This window comes from Python bivittatus, unplaced genomic scaffold, assembly GCF_059951505.1.
Source record: "Python bivittatus isolate LINGU-HERP-01145 unplaced genomic scaffold, Pbiv_v1 ctg000180_np1212, whole genome shotgun sequence".
Classification (NCBI taxonomy): Eukaryota; Metazoa; Chordata; class Lepidosauria; order Squamata; family Pythonidae; genus Python; species Python bivittatus.
The window spans coordinates 6,902,647-6,917,973 of record NW_028277047.1 but is presented as its reverse complement, the minus strand read 5'-3'; the positions used below and the strand labels follow the sequence as shown (position 1 = coordinate 6,917,973).

Here is a 15,327-nt window from a genome sequence, read left to right as displayed (position 1 = left end):
AGCTTAAACTGAGCTATTCAGAATCAAACCACCACAAATACATCTGTTTTCTCTTCTTAAAGAAGTTTGGAAGTTAAAACTCTTTCAGACTGAAATTAGACAATTTTCTACTCATATCACAAAAAAAACTAGCTTTTGCAGCTTGTGTATGAGAGGAGCGATAAGATCCCTAAATTCTCAGGATCCTTAGTACCTGAAGCATGTTTGCCTGCTCTCCAGTCTACACTTATATGCCTGCATGGAAATTTTTGCCTGCACTCACACATTACGCAAGACTAAGGTTGTACAGGACCAGGCTGTTGCGGTGCAGTGTGTTGTGAGAACTCTGACACTGTCTATGCACGTTGTGTGAAGCAAAGATCTTGTTAACTTTTCTCTGGGTTTCTGTGCTAGGCCAGCCTGGGGCACATTAACCCGGGCTTAGGGGGCTGTGTGAAGCCAGTCTTGGAAAGCAATATGATGCAAATAGCCAGCACTGAAGCACACAAGCCAGGGTCTGAAGATGGGCCAAGGGGACAAGGGCAAGTGATCTGGCCCCTGTTCCAGGGTGCAAATAAGGAAGCGGGCCAAAATTAACATTTTGCAAAGGGATCTCTTTTGATGAGAAGGGGAAAGCAGAGGTGTAGGAATGGGGTGAAAGCAAGGATGGTTGGCAAGGGCAAAACGGTATGGAGAGGTCCAGGAGATGGGTGTTTCAGCTATGTGAATTTTTCTTCTCCCTGGCCTTTAATTTCTTCATCTTAACCTCTCAGATTCCTTTTCCAAGCTTTGAAAAACACTGCCTCCCAAAAGGGAACCACGCGAAGGCGATGGGGGCAGGCAGGCACGGGCATGGGACAACCAGGGGCAAGGGGGACAGCTCTTTGCCCCCCCGCCAAGAAATCAAGAGAAACGTTCCCTCTCACCTCCCTTCAGGCACCCTTGGATTTTAAAGCAGGTGCAAAAGGACCGCCGATCTTTTTCTGCGCCGTAAAGAACTGGCGGATCACATCTATTCGTTCGCATCGCACGATGTAAGTTAGCATTTGGGAAGCAGCCATCTGTACTAGGCCTAGCAAGTGGAGAATTTTAATCACCCATCTTACCCCAGGAAGGAATCCAGGGAAGACAAGTGTGTGGAGTTTCCACCACACCCACCTCCCCCCCCCCACCATCACTGCAGATACGCCAAGCAGGAGAGTTAAATGCCTTATATCATGTGCCACTAATGCTGAATAGCCACAGCACAGTCCTTCCCGCCCTCCCATCTTCTGCCTTTCCACGTGCTTATCCAATGTCCCAGCTGGGTACACCGATGCAGCTCTCCTCCAATACGCCCCCAAGAGGCGTCTGCCTTTAATATAAAAAAATAAAACCTGTGGAGTCCTTGGGGTTCCCTGAGCTTGGTTCTTTTCTTGCAAACGTTTCATTACCCGGCTGGGTAACATCTTCAGTGCTAAAATGGGATGATGAACCCTCTTCAGAATGAAGCTCAGCTCCTGTTTGACGACACGGGTACACCTGTGTTGTTTTCTTGGCAACGACATGGACAATTTAGAAAAAAAAATGGGGGACTTTTTTTAAATTGTGGATTTCCAAGTGGTCTCCCATCCAAGGATTAGCTAGAACTTAGCTTTGTCAAGATCAGCCAGAATTTGCTGGCCACCTCTAAGTGGGTCAAAGAATAAGGCATGTTTAGAAAGGGAGGTGCTTAAAATTAGGGATCTCCAGGACAGATTCATGGGGACAGAAAGAGTTCAGTCCATCCTTCGCCATATGGAGAGCCCAGGCTGCATCAGAAGACCTGCTCGAGCTGTGGAATTGCAGCCACTAATGCAGTGTTTCTCAACCTTGGCAGCTTTCAGATGTGTGGACTTCAACTCCCAGAATTCCCCAGCCAGCCATGCTGGCTGGGGAATTCTGGGAGTTGAAGTCCACACATCTTAAAGCTGCCAAGGTTGAGAAACACTGCGCTAATGACTCTAGCCTCGGCCTTTCCACCCAAAAGCAAATTGGGAGATGAACCTGGACTCACGAGAGTCAACTGCCCCAATCCTACCCTTCCACACCCAGTCTGTGAACATCTGCCTCTCCCTTCACTGTACCAAACCGCTGTCTTTCCCACAAATCCTGGAGGGCCACGATGCAGCCCTTAAAAGCCAAGGAGGAACAAAACATGGACATGGAGAAATAGGTCCAAAGAAGGAGTCTCAAGAACAACAGAGAGGGAGAAAGAAGTCAAAAGGAAAGGAAAGGGAAAAGGCCATTCATGCTTCAAGGGCTTAGCTGTCGAGGGACCCCCCGAGATAAGCAGCACAAAGCCGGGAGCCTCGCTCTAATCTTTGGAGCAAGGATGAGCCCGAGGAAGCCTCGAAAAAGCAAACGGGTAGGAGAAGCCGCATCCTAAAGCTTGGATGCGACGGAGAATGAGGGCCTCACCCCGTGGGCCGTGCTCCCTTGCCTCTAATGCTCGCACGCGTAGCCTTGGATCTGCCCTCCATTTCCAGAGCTTTGCTCGCCCCTTGGGAAGTGGGTGCTGCCCCGCTGAAAAGGCCCGGGAGAAGAACAAAGACAGCAACAACCCTTTCACCTTTGCAGAACGCCTCTCTTCCCCCATCTCGGATGGCAGGACCAGGACCCCAAGGCTTGGCTCTTCACCCGACAGAAGGAGCCGCCCAAGCGTAGTTTAGTCTTCTCCGATCCGGCACCTTCCAGGCCTGCCAGGACTACAACAGCCAGCATTCCCAGCAAGGGGTATGTGGAGTATGGAGCTGTATCCCAAGCCCACCCAGAGGTGGGCAGGATCAGGAAGGCTGCTGCCCTACCTAATCACCAGCGTGGGAGTGAAATCCAGGCTTCTCGACCACCCCTGGATCAGGAGAATGGCTAATGCGTTTGGGGTCTCCCCAAGACAGCAAAATATTTGGGGGACAGCCCCAAATGCAATGCTCAGCTCCAAGTTTGGAAGACAGGCTTCTCGGATAAGATCTCAAGGAAGGGACCAGGTTCACACAACATAGTCAATGACCATGCCAAGACGGGTTAACTGTAGCCTCTTGGCTTACCAGGTTGGGCAAACAGAGCCTGTTCAGGTTCTCCGTCTTCCTGCTTGCAGGGCACCAGGGGAAGCAGGAAGCAGGTTCATGGTGCTGGGTGAACCTGGCTCTGGAGACTTTATGGGCATCCAACAGCTCTGTAGAAAGGTGGTTCCATGCTCAATTCCAGCTGGAGCACAAAGGCCGTCTCCTCCCCTTGCACGCCCTCATCTATACTCCGCCCCAACCCGCTTCTCTCTCTCTCAAGCCTAAAGTTTCTGACTACTGATTCAGAGTTTAAAACTGCACTGGGTGTATCAAGGCACCGCCTGAAGTTCATCCCCTTTCAGTTTCTCAGCCCCGGTTCTCATCCAGGGTGTCAAGGCGGCCTGGATCCACAAGCCCTGTGGATGGTGGAGGCGTTCCTCCAGTCAGGGGTCCCTTGCACCGAGGCCACGATGCTCGCCTGATTTCAACCCTTTATTGCTCACCGCTCGAATACTGGAATGTTTGTGAGGATTCCGTAGCAGCACAGGAGCCAGACTGGGAATGGCTCCAGAAGGAAGTTGGGCAAAGGATGCTCGATTCTGTCCCCTCCTCCTTGCATTATGGAAGTTCTAAGCCAAGTACTTGGCTCTTTAAATTGAGCCCCCTTTTTGCCCTGGTTTGGGACAGCAGAGCTACAAATCCCACCCACGGGTGGCAAATGGGACGTGTCTCCCTCTTTTTTTTTTAGATTTCTTATCCCGCCTTTTTTTTTTTTTTTTTTATAAATAACTCAAGTTGGCAAACACACCTCATACTCCTTCCTCCTCCTATTTTCCCCACAACAACCCTGTGAGGTGGGTTGGGCTGAAAGAGAGGGACTGGCCCAAAGTCACCCAGCTGGCTTTTCTGCCTAAGGCGGGACTTGAACTCACTGTCTCCTGCTTTCTAGCCTGGTGCCGTCACCACTAGACCAAACTGGCTCTCTTTATTGCTCATAAGACCCCAGAGCAGTGTTTTTCAATCTTGGCAACTTTAAGATGTGTGGACTTCAGCTCCCAGAATTCCCCCATCAGCATGCTTCAGCCTGATCCAGAGGGCTATCCTTCCGTTCTCAATATAGTATTAGGGTTCCTCTGGGCATGTGCAGTGTGCATTCCCATAGCTGGCCCAGACATTAGGTATCAACTATCAGATAGGGCTTTCCAATCAATCCCTTTTGTTAAAAGGTATCTGTTTAACACAGATTTCCAGGGATATTCTTTCAGTTCATGCCATGATTTATTCTTGAAGAAAAGTTAGCATCCTAGAGTGTGAAAAATCCTCCTGAGGTCATTTAGTCCAACCCCCTTCTCAATAGAGAAATTCCATTGTCACCACTGGTGATAATGCAGTCTTCCAGTCTCTGCTTTAAAGTCTTCTCTTTTTCAATCAAAGAGAACTCACCTCTTTCTTAATGCAGAGGTTGGGGACGCAGCGGCACTACCAATCCCAGCAGCCCCAGCCAGCCTGACTCATGGTGAAGGATGCTGGGAGTTGAAATTCAGCACTTTGAGGGTCACAGTCTTGCCCTAAAGTTTAGTGAAAACCTTCTTTCCAGTTGCTTGAATCTATCAGTTCACCAGAAAACCAGCACTGCTCCATCATCTTCAGCTTCCATATCACTTCCAAATTTTTCCCAGCTCCTTCAAGCTTTCCTCTAGGGCAAGATTCACACATTACACTAAACCCAGATGAGCAACTACTGCATTCACCAAACATTCAACACCGCAGTAAAAACCATCTTATGGCTTATCACAATGGCTCAGTTCTCAGAGCAAGCTAAAATAAAGCTGAGTTTCCCCCATCCCTCTGAACCCACAAATTAGCCCCCTTTCAGCCTAGCATGTTGTGGGAACCGATCCCAAATGTAATCTAAGGCTGCATCTAATGTAATAAACATAATCCAAGCAATGCTGGCTGGGGAGGATGGAATTGTAATCCAACACTACCACAACTGCGAAAGTTGGGTGAGTCAAGCCCGTGAAACGCTGTTGATGGGTTATCCTCGGTTGTCCTACAGCACTTCATTTTCCCTACGTGCTTTTGATTTTGTGGCTTATTGTTAAACTGATGTTTTAATTGCTTTGCCACCCAGAGTCACTTCGTGAGATGGGCGGCAACATGAATCAAATCAAATAATAAAGAAACAAAGACGTGTCAGTCGCTTAAAAAAAAAGACGTGGAAAGGGGAACTAATAATATCTTAGCCATAAAATTGAAATGAAGGTTAATGTCCTTTCGGGGCGGGGGGGGCAGGCAGTGCAGCCCTCTCGTGCCCCGCTTGCGGACTCCCCGGAGGCCTGGGCTTGACCGCTCCTGGGGGCCGGACACGGGCTGGATGACAGCAAGGCTCCGAATTCTTAGGCTCCATTTCCTGATGCAGCAAAGCCGCCCAGCATCTCCTCCCGACAGACAGAGATGCTCAGATTTGGAAGAGCTCCAAGGGATCCTTACATTGGATATAAACCCAGTCAGCCTGTGGGAGGGAAGCCTTATTCCAAGCACCCAGCCTGAGATTTCTTCGCCTGCCAGGCCAGCTCCACAGTAGCTGGATTCACACAACATCCTTGACTCGGTTGCAGAAGCAACCCACGGGTTCATACATTGCTTGCAGATACTGGATTATTATTTTTTTTCTTTTGCAGCACAATGCCCCCAGCTTTGCATAAAACACAGAAGCATAAATGCACCTAAATATACTGGGTTCGCACAGCCCGCTGCACCTGATTCTAGAATTAAACTATTTCCTGGATGCCTGTAGGATTCTGAACTGAACCAGCTGGATCGCCACAAAGCTACCGCAGCATTCATTAGTCCCTTCCCAACATATTCTAACTTGCATCTGGGATACATACAGGCTTAGGCCAGCAAAGGTGAAATTTATCAGGTGGCCTCAGTTATCCTAGGTGAAAAATGGGAATCATTCGAATGATTAAGAGGTAAATAATTCTTGGACACAGGAACAAGCTTTCTCACCCTGGTGGCATCACAAGACTCAAAAGTGTCTTCCACATTAAAATTCCTACATAAACGGCTGCAGTCTTAGATTTGGGAGGCCTTTTAATCCTGATACTGCCAGAAATATACATTTAATCTTGGTTGGAGGCAGGGGAACTGGCAGCCTTGCTCCCGACTAGCACATCTCCTTCATGACAAGACTGTTTTTTAAAATCAGTTTGCAAGATTGCGATCAGATCCACGCAAAAAACAGTCCCCCACAACATCAAATAATAACAACAACAAAAGTACTCATGACTGCAAATCACATTATCACATTTCAGAGGGCCAAGGGGAAAAAATCAATCATATTCAACCCAAGGTTTATGTTGGGTATTTTCCTGCTGCAGGGACAGAAATTATTCATGTAAAATTGTATTTGGGCCAACACTTTAGAGCTGCTTCAGGCCGAAGGAATGTGAACCCGGCAAGTGACGCGTCTGGAAGATTTTTGCCCCTTCCTGGTCACTGTTTACATGTCCTAATGGCCTACAACAGGCAGTGATCTTGCAAAAAAAAATTTCCATTATCAGTGCGGGGAAAAAAGAATAGGAATAGAGACAAAACAAGAGTTTTGAAAAGGAAAGAGGAACATCCAGATAGAAAAAGATAAATAAATAAACGTATCACCAACGAGCATATAGACACACAAACACGCACGCATGCACGCACGCACACCATCTGGAGTGAATTAACGCCAAACTCTAGTGTGCCCATTTAAAGGGGAAGATAAGGAAATACAATAGGATTCCTAAGAGGCTTTTTATAAAACCTGAGACGATAACGCATCCTCCAGCAAAACTGGTTCAAACGAATGCTTTGTAAATTGTATGGCAGAAAATAAAAGTGTGTGTGCTATTATACACCCATCAAAAAAAGAAACATCTTTAGGATAATGCCTCTCTCTGTCATTGGCCTACATGCGTGTGGAATTAGGGCTCATTCTGGGACTGTACCAAGCAGCGGTTGGGCTAGATGACCTTTGAGACACCACCCAACTCTACGATTCTATGATCCGAGGAGCCCAAAAACGCACCCACGTTGCTCCTATCAATTTGCGAGGGCTCCAATCCAAATAAAATCCATCCCCGTGCAGTAAATTACAATGTCCAGGAGCTGGGAACCCAGGTTAGCCCAATGGCTGGGTTAATATAAAGCAGGGTTTCTCAATCTTGGCAATTTTAAGATGTGTGGACTTCAACTCCCAGAATTCCCCAGCCAGCCATGCTGGCTGGGGAATTCTGGGAGTTGAAGTCCACACGTCTCAAAGTTGTCAAGCTTGAGAAACCCTGATATAAAGCATGATGCCCTAACAAACCATATTTTAATTCAGCATTGGCCGGGTTCACACCACACACGCAGAGAAGGGCTGAGTGCCAACCACATGCTGAATAGCGACCCTGCCAGCCTCATTCTGCATGTCATGTGAATCCACGCAGAATTTCGCCTCTGATTTTCTCCCCTCTTCTGCACGGCAAGTTCCTCAATGTTAATTATCACTCATTTCTATCTCCCCTTCCAAAGTACGCCAATTACCTTCCTCTGTCTCTCATCACCATTTTCACTGGCATGCTGGTCAGAGGCATGAGAAAGTGCTCGATCTCTACTGTCTCCTGGGCCTGGCCGGAAGTCTTTGGACTCCATGTCCCAACATCCTCAGAGGTGCTTGCTGGGGAGAATGGAGCCTGAAACTCAACTCCAGGTTTCAAAGGCCAGCCTAGCCGTGGCCTCGTCTTTTCACGTTATAGGACTTCTGAGACTGATTGTTATTTTGTTCTGAGCAAAATTGTTCTCCAATTAAAGGTCATAATGAGAAGGCCCCGACAGGGCTGCTGTTTGTGCCTGGCGAAATTAAAATCTGTAGTAACTGACTAAATGTAAAAGAACAATTCTGGACATTTGTCACTTTTAACTAGCAGCAGGCTTCCAATGGGCTTGTTCCTCTTCCCATCCCTCTGAGGAAGTTCTCCCCAGAGGAAAGTCAGATAAGAGGAAGACGGATCCTGTGGGTACTCCCACCTCAAAGATCAAATCCAATCTTCTACAGAACCTGTAATTCTGAATTCTGGTTGTGCCGCCGAGCCCCTGAGAATGGTGCCGCTGGCGAGTAGCAGAGAAACAAACTATATAGTCCATGAGATAAATATGGATTTTGGGGACACACTCAAGAGACCTTTCTCCCTTAAGAACTTAGGAGCAACATCTTCTGCTGGTTTTGCATGAAAGCTTTGGGGAGAAGGCAGAAAGTACTAAAAACAATGTCTGGGTTTTGCATCATCCAACTGACCAAATCCATTAGAGACTTAGCAGCTCCATTTGTCCAACCAGCTAAGCTTATCTAAAGTTAACCTTGGTTTATTTCTTTCGTTTTAAGATAGCATGGCATGCAAATGCAGCCGGTTTGGTTCATTTATTAAATCAACATAATATTATTATACAAACCCAGAGAAGAGTTAATTCATCTTCTCTTTCTGTACCTTCAACTTTGATCAGGGTTTGTTTTTTTTTCTGGTGCCTTTGAGTCAGTGTTGATTCCTAGTAATTGCCTGGACAAGTCCCTGAAGTTTTCTTGGCAAGATTTCAAACATGGTTAGCCACTGCTCCTCCTTCCTAGGGCTGAGAGAGACTGACTGGCCCAAGGTCACCCAGCTGGCTTCATGCCCAACGCAAGACTAGAACGCGAAGTCCCCCATTTCTAGCCTGGTGCCTTAACCATTCCACCAAACTGGCTCTTGACCAGCTTGTTCAACCAGATTTCTGAAAGTGTAGCCCATCCCTGGACTACACACACTTGATCCTCTGGAGTTAAGGCACTGTCCCTACCAGTTAGACCCCAGACCAGCGTTTGCAGAGTTCACACAACAGTCTGTAGACTGAATAAATCCATTTGCACGTTATACAGAACGTAAACTGATCTCACAGGCTGCGTTCATACCACACACTAAGCCACCAAAACGCTAACCAAGGTTAAAATTAAGGTTCAACATCTTGTGTGAACTCACCCAACATGTATTTCATCGCTTAGCAATCTTTGCATGGCCAGGGACTAAACTTAGTTTTGGGAGGAGAGGAAGCTAAGGGTTACAGCAGACACAGCGGTGGCTTAGAAAGAACAGGACAGTTCTGCAAAAGGGACACGTATGGATTTTTCACTGTAACGTTTGCCTTTGTTTTGTCAGGCAAAACTTGACAAGAGGGTTAAATCTCAGTTCATTTCCTTATTGACTACAGTGATGGAAGCCTCTGCTGATGGCTGGACTAGATGTCCTCCAAGATCTCTTCCAACCCTGACTTTCTAGGATTTCATTTTCTCCAAAGCATTATCAAGTGCCCCCAATTTGTAGGAATCTGATTTTCTGGAAGATTTGGTCTTTTCTGAGATAAATAACAGATGACGCTGAGCTGGGTTCCTAAAACAGACGCTGACTAAGCTGAGCACAACGTGCGGGGTTTCTTCCTTCTAAAGGGTTTCTTCCTTTCGGCATCACATCTAGCCACTGTAGTTTGTTAACTAAAGCTCATTGTGTTGGGCAAACCCAGCCCTTCACTAGATTCACACAACGTAGAATCCCAGAATGTAAAGATTCGAAGGGATCTTGGAGATCAACTAGTCCAACCCCATGCACAGGACTGGATACTAAATTGTTGGAGACTAAATTGCCCCATTTTTGGACTTCACACAACGCCATGGCTAGGTTTGCAGGATTTGCTTTAACCAAGTGAGTAAAAGCTCTAGCAGCTGCATTCCCACTAAAACTGACTAGGATTAGCTTTAACTATGGTTTGTGGCTCAGCATTGTGAACCTGAGCCATTCGGTCAGTTCACAGATCACAGATCACAGTTCACAGGTTCACCTTTGGCAAACCAAATGATGATTTAATTCAGAATCAGGTCGGTTGTGCTACACAAATCCAGCCCTGGCCTCATAAACAAATGAACTAAAGAGCATACTAAGGCACACACTAAAACAAACCCAAGTTCAGCATGTCGTGTGAATGAAAACAGGCTAGGGTCTTTCACTGACCTGGGGAAGAGTGCTCTGTGAACCCAAAGGTGGTTAACAAATGTTCCATAGAGCTTTGATGGATCTCCAATCTACCCATTTGATCCTCCATCTCTTTAAATGCCCAGTCAGCATGAAAAGTCACCTCTCTCCCCACCTTGCCTTGGTTCTTGCTGTCCATTCCACCACTAAGAAACTCTTCACTTAATTCACCAAAAGAGCTGAGCTTCTAACTCTGTAAACTATCCCCACGTCATTGCCCCTCTGCCTGAGTTCTCCTGTTCTGCGAAATGGGCAACCTCCCTACCCCTCTCCACAGGGCAGAACACCCACAAGTTCATCACCAGGTGATAGGGCCTGCAGACCCACCAGGGAGGGATGATCCATCAGTGACCCTATAGCAAGGCTGGCTGAACTACAGCTCCCAGTATTCCTTGCCTGGCTGCCTGGAGCAATGGGAGTTGGAGTCCAGCTGTATCCAAAAAGGCCACTGGTTCCTCCCCTCTGGCACAGAGTGGCATCAGGTAGACCCCACCCACCTCGGCAAGTCTCTCTCTTGGTCCAACCTCCTTGCAAGCTATGTAAATAAAATAATCCTTCCTTCCTTCCTCTAAGCACTCTAGTTAGCATACGTAGTTCCTCCCCACTCAGATTCCCATTTTCCTCCCCAAAACAACCCTGTGAAGTATGTTGACAGCAAGCTTCGCGGTTGTTTAACTCAAACCCAGGTTTCCCAGGTCTATCTCAATGCCCAGATCACATCCTGGTTTAAATACTCACTGGAAATGCGGGCTACAGTTAGCAATGTGAGCCAAACTCCTGTAGCAGTTCTGGTCTTGAACCAGGATGGGGGCCCACCCCCAGCCATCCACACTCGCCGGCTGTGTTTTCTGGGTTTGCACAATATCCTGAACCCTAAAACTAACCAACCGGGCTGGGTTCACACAACATGTTACACCGGGGAGGGGGGGGAGCAATCCAGGTTTAAGGTAACCAAACTCAACCTATTGTGTGAATGCAGGTACTTGGTTCTCCCCTGAGCTGGTTAAACAATTTGAGCTGGGGCGGGGGGGGGCGGGTCTGGAGGTTTGAGGATGGCCTGAAACCAGTCCCAGGATTACTTTGGGCCAATCCCTCTCGCAGAGCCCAAACTATCTCGCAGGGTTGGTGTTGCAGGAATCAAATGGGAGGCACCAGAGCTACGTGTGCCACCTTGCCCTCCCGGGAGAGAGATGAGATATCACTCTCTAACGCATAAACAATGTTTAAGAGCATGACCTGAACAACGGAGAAGCCCTTCTCTGGCCTCCACCCACCTTCTCGCTGCAATCAGTGGCACAGCCCCCTTGCCGAACAAAGCGAGACTTTGGCCCAGGGAGGGGGAGACGAACCCACCGCTGGAAACAGGGACATGGGAGGGCTAATCAACCAGCCAAAAGTCCAGTTCAGAAACCAGCTTCCCTGGAACCGAAACGCCACAGCTGCAGCAGGTGTGCTGGAAGGACAGCCCTGCACACCTCGGCTGCTTGCTCCCTTCCTTCCTCCCTTCCTTCGAAAACATATTTGTCACACTCCCTTCTCTTCCCTTCCTGCTTGCTTCCTTGGGCTGCTGCAACCCTGAGGTTTCTTCCCAGGCTAACCAAGATCCCTTTTGCTTGCTAAAAATTAATTAGCACAAATGAATCGGACGGCTTTCCCCTTCGGAGGCAGCGGTTTGTCGTCATGTTTTTGTTTTTTTTTCCCAGAGAGAGAGAGTCGCCCAGTGGTTTTATTTGCATGGAGGGGGAGCAACAAATGAGGATTTTTATTTCATTTATCTATTTTCTGGCTGCTTCCCTTTCTCCCTCTTTGCAGAAAAGGGCCCTTTGTGGGCAAAGGCAAAACGTTGGCTGATTCTTATTTACAAATCTACACATGAGTAGAAACATCCATGCCTTCATTTCGGGCTTTCTTTTAAAAAAATAAAATACTGATATTATACGGCCATCAATGCAATGGGGGAAGCGTGGACGCAGGGGAGGAATAAAATGTCAGGCTGGAGTAATCCACAACCCCAAATTAATAATATAAATGCCTGCAAACATGCCAGGCGAGAGAACTACTAACCTGCCAGCTTTTCTTCCTGGGACACAGCACCAAGACTGGATTGCGACCCTTGTTCCCCACCCCCTATCCAATTCTTGTGAAAGATTTTTTTTGGCAAAAGCCCCCCTCCCCCTTTTAAAAGAAGGGCTATGACTTCACGCCGCATGACGAAGACCCTCAGCCCTGCTCTTTTGCAGAGATCTGCTCTCCAGCTCAGAAGAAGGGGGCGCATGGAGCCCTCCCCAGCTTTTCCTTGAAAACACCCCCTCTTCCAAAATTAAATCCCACACCCATTTGCCTCCTCCCCCTCAGCAGTGCCCAAACCACTGTGACATAGGTTGCCAAGCACATTGGAAAAGGGGGAGGGCAGAAAAAGGCAAAAAATGCCAATTTCAGAGAGCAGAGACCTTAACTATCCTTAAGGGAAGGGGGGGGGACGACATTGAGACCCTTCTGCACACACATTGTAGTATCCAGTTTTAAAAACCCAAGCCCAAAAGCTTGCTATCCTGTAAACACGGACATCCGGAGGGGGAAAACCCCCCTGCTTTTTTCCGCTATACAACTTGCTATTTTTAAAAAAGAAATGCACACACGAAGAGCATCATTCTGGCTAAAAGGGGCGGGGGGGGTTCAAAATGCTTCCCCCCACACAAATATTCGTACTTCCTAACAAAAGCCGATCTGTCAGGCTGGGAATGGTAGCTGGCCAGGAGTAAATAAGGGAAAGCTGGCAGTGCGGAGCCCGCTGCCCTCCAAGAACAGGCTCAGATCTCCGAATGTGGAGTTTCAGAGAGGCGGCGGCGGCGGCGGCGGCGGCTGCAGGAAATGTGGATTCTGGAATTTTATTTTTTCCTCCTTTTCTGAAAACATCAGAATGTCTTGAGCCAGGGGATACGGGAGAGGGGGAAGCTATCCAAAAAGGCGGCGGGGGGGGGGGGTCATCAAGAAAGACGCGGGAGAGGGAGGGAGGGAGAGACCGTAGCAAGGATGCTCAGATCGAAACGTGCGGGCGGAGAGCCGCCCGCGTCTATCACACCTTCTCTGCCAAGGTTAGGTTATCTATCGATGGGGACGCGTGGAAATGGCGCGGGGGGGGGGAGGAAATGGGCAGCCCAGAGAGGCCAGCCGCCTCCGCCGCCCCCTCCCCAAGCCCCCCTTGTCCCTGCCGCCAAAATGTCCTCGGCTCCCTCCACCGCCCCCTCCCTTCCTTAGCGCACCCCGCAACCGCTTCGCCCCCACCTGCCTCGCAAAGAGAAGGCGCGCGAGCTGGGACCCCCTCCGAGCGGGGACCGCAGCGCGCGCCCCCCCTTCGCCCTGCGGGCGCCGCCGGGGGGCCGGGGGCCGGGGCTCCGGCGAAGACCCCCAAGCCTCCCCAAGACGCCAGGACGCAGCGGAACCCCACCCACCCCGCCACCGCTCGGCGCGCAAGGGCGCAGCCGCCGCTGGTACCTGCTCGGAGACGGACGGGCGGGCGGGTCGGTCGGAGGCTGAGGCTGAGGCTGAGGCTGCGCCTGCGAGGGGGCTCCGGAGACCGCGGGGGAGGCAGCGGGCCGCCTCGGCGTCGCCCTCTCGCCCTCCCCCTCCTCGGTGCCGCTGTCGCCCGGGATGCACAGGACGCGAGGAGGCGGCGGCGACCCCGGCTCCGCTGCAAACCGGGGCGGCCGCGAACTCCTCCTCTGCCGCCGCCGCCGCCGCCAAGCGCCGCCCCGCCCCGGCTCGGCCCTCCTCTCCTCTCTCTCCCTCGCCCTGGCCGTCCTCCGGAGGAGGCAGAGCCCTGAGCCGAGCGGCGGGACCCACCGGCCGGCCCTCGTCTCCAGCGGCCGCGCGGAAGGAGCCCTGGGCGCGCGCCGCGATGCGCGCACCAGCCGCCGCCGCCGCCTCCCCACCTGCCCGGCTCTCCGCCCCCGCCCCTCGGGCTCCGCCTCCCACCCTGGGGAAGGCAGAAATGGGGGGGACGCGAGGGCGAAGCCGCGGAGCCGCGGGAAGGTGGCCTGGCGAGAAGCCGCTGGCCCGGCGCGGGGGGGCTCTCCCACCCGGAAAGTCACCCCTTTTCACCTTCAAGCTTTTTTCCTGCGCCCCCCCGAACTAGGCTTAACTGGTAACTGAATGGCCCCCATTTCCTGGAGTTCTCGCGATGCCCGCCACCGGGGGTCCCTAACGGGGTGGCCGGGAGCAGCGAAGCCCCCCAGAACCCTCAAGGTTAGCCCCCGCTCTTGCCAGTGCGGGGGGGGCGGTCTGGAAGCGCCTGGTCTGGGCAGGACGGAGCCGTCTCGGTGGCAGACTTTCTCTGAGGGCCGCAGCAGCAGCGCTCTCCCCTCCCCTGCTTTGCGCCCCGTGCCAGACCTGGGAGGTAGACCAGGCTGAGAAAGAGACCGGAACGAAGCGCAGCTCATTTGGCCCTTTGTTGGTTGGAGCCACGGTTTGCCACAGTCATATGCTAACTTATGGTTTACAAACCACAGATTGGCACCTTATGGGACCTCGACGGCCCCTTCCAATTCCCTGGCGTGGTTTGCCAACGTTTGGGGACTGCATTCATCCATTTTCCAGCTCTGCAGAGGATGTGGAACCATAAATTAATCAAACAGGTTGGGTTAATGCAAGATGCAGCTCATTCTTCAGGAATTAGGACCATCTCTTGCAACCTGGGGCCATCTGTATGTCAACGAGGGGTCCTGATCCTCACCTTCCCCCCAAAAGACCAACCTGGGATTTTTCAGGACTTGGGCATCCCAAGATAACTACCTGCTTTTGCCTTGCAGAGACAATTGTGGGGGTTTTTTTCTTTTTGAAATTCCTTTGCCAGTAGAGGGTGCCTCTGAGAATGTGCAGACTGCATTACTGCTGTAATTTCTGGGAAAAGGGCTTCATTGGAGGGATGGACTGCTCTGAAACATAAAGAACTTCCTGAGGGCTGGTGAGGTCCCATAAGACTGGAAGACAGTATATTTATTTTATTTATATCCTGCCCATTTTTGTACATCTCAAGGTGGTGTACATAATACTCCCTCCTATTTTCCTCACCACAACCACCTTGTAAGGTGGGTTGGGCTGAGAGAGAGGGACTGGCTCAAAGTCACCCAGTTGGCTTCCATGCCCAAGGGAGGACTAGAATTCAGTATCCTGGGTCCAACACCTTCACTACTGCACCAAATATTGTTTCCATCTTCAAAAATGGAAGGGAGGAAGACCCAGGA

At 50.2% G+C, this 15,327-nt stretch overlaps 1 protein-coding gene across 9 annotated transcripts in view; it reads right to left on the bottom strand.

Moving 5' to 3' along the window:
• Window positions 1–13,710, bottom strand: part of NRXN2 (neurexin 2) — a 318,520-nt gene extending 304,810 nt beyond the window's left edge. For all 9 annotated transcript variants that reach the window (XM_088137492.1, XM_088137483.1, XM_088137489.1 and 6 more), the window contains exon 1: window positions 13,580–13,710. The gene's annotated coding sequence lies outside the window, so the exon portion shown is untranslated. The remainder of the gene's footprint in view (window positions 1–13,579) is intronic.
• Window positions 13,711–15,327: the final 1,617 nt, after the last annotated feature.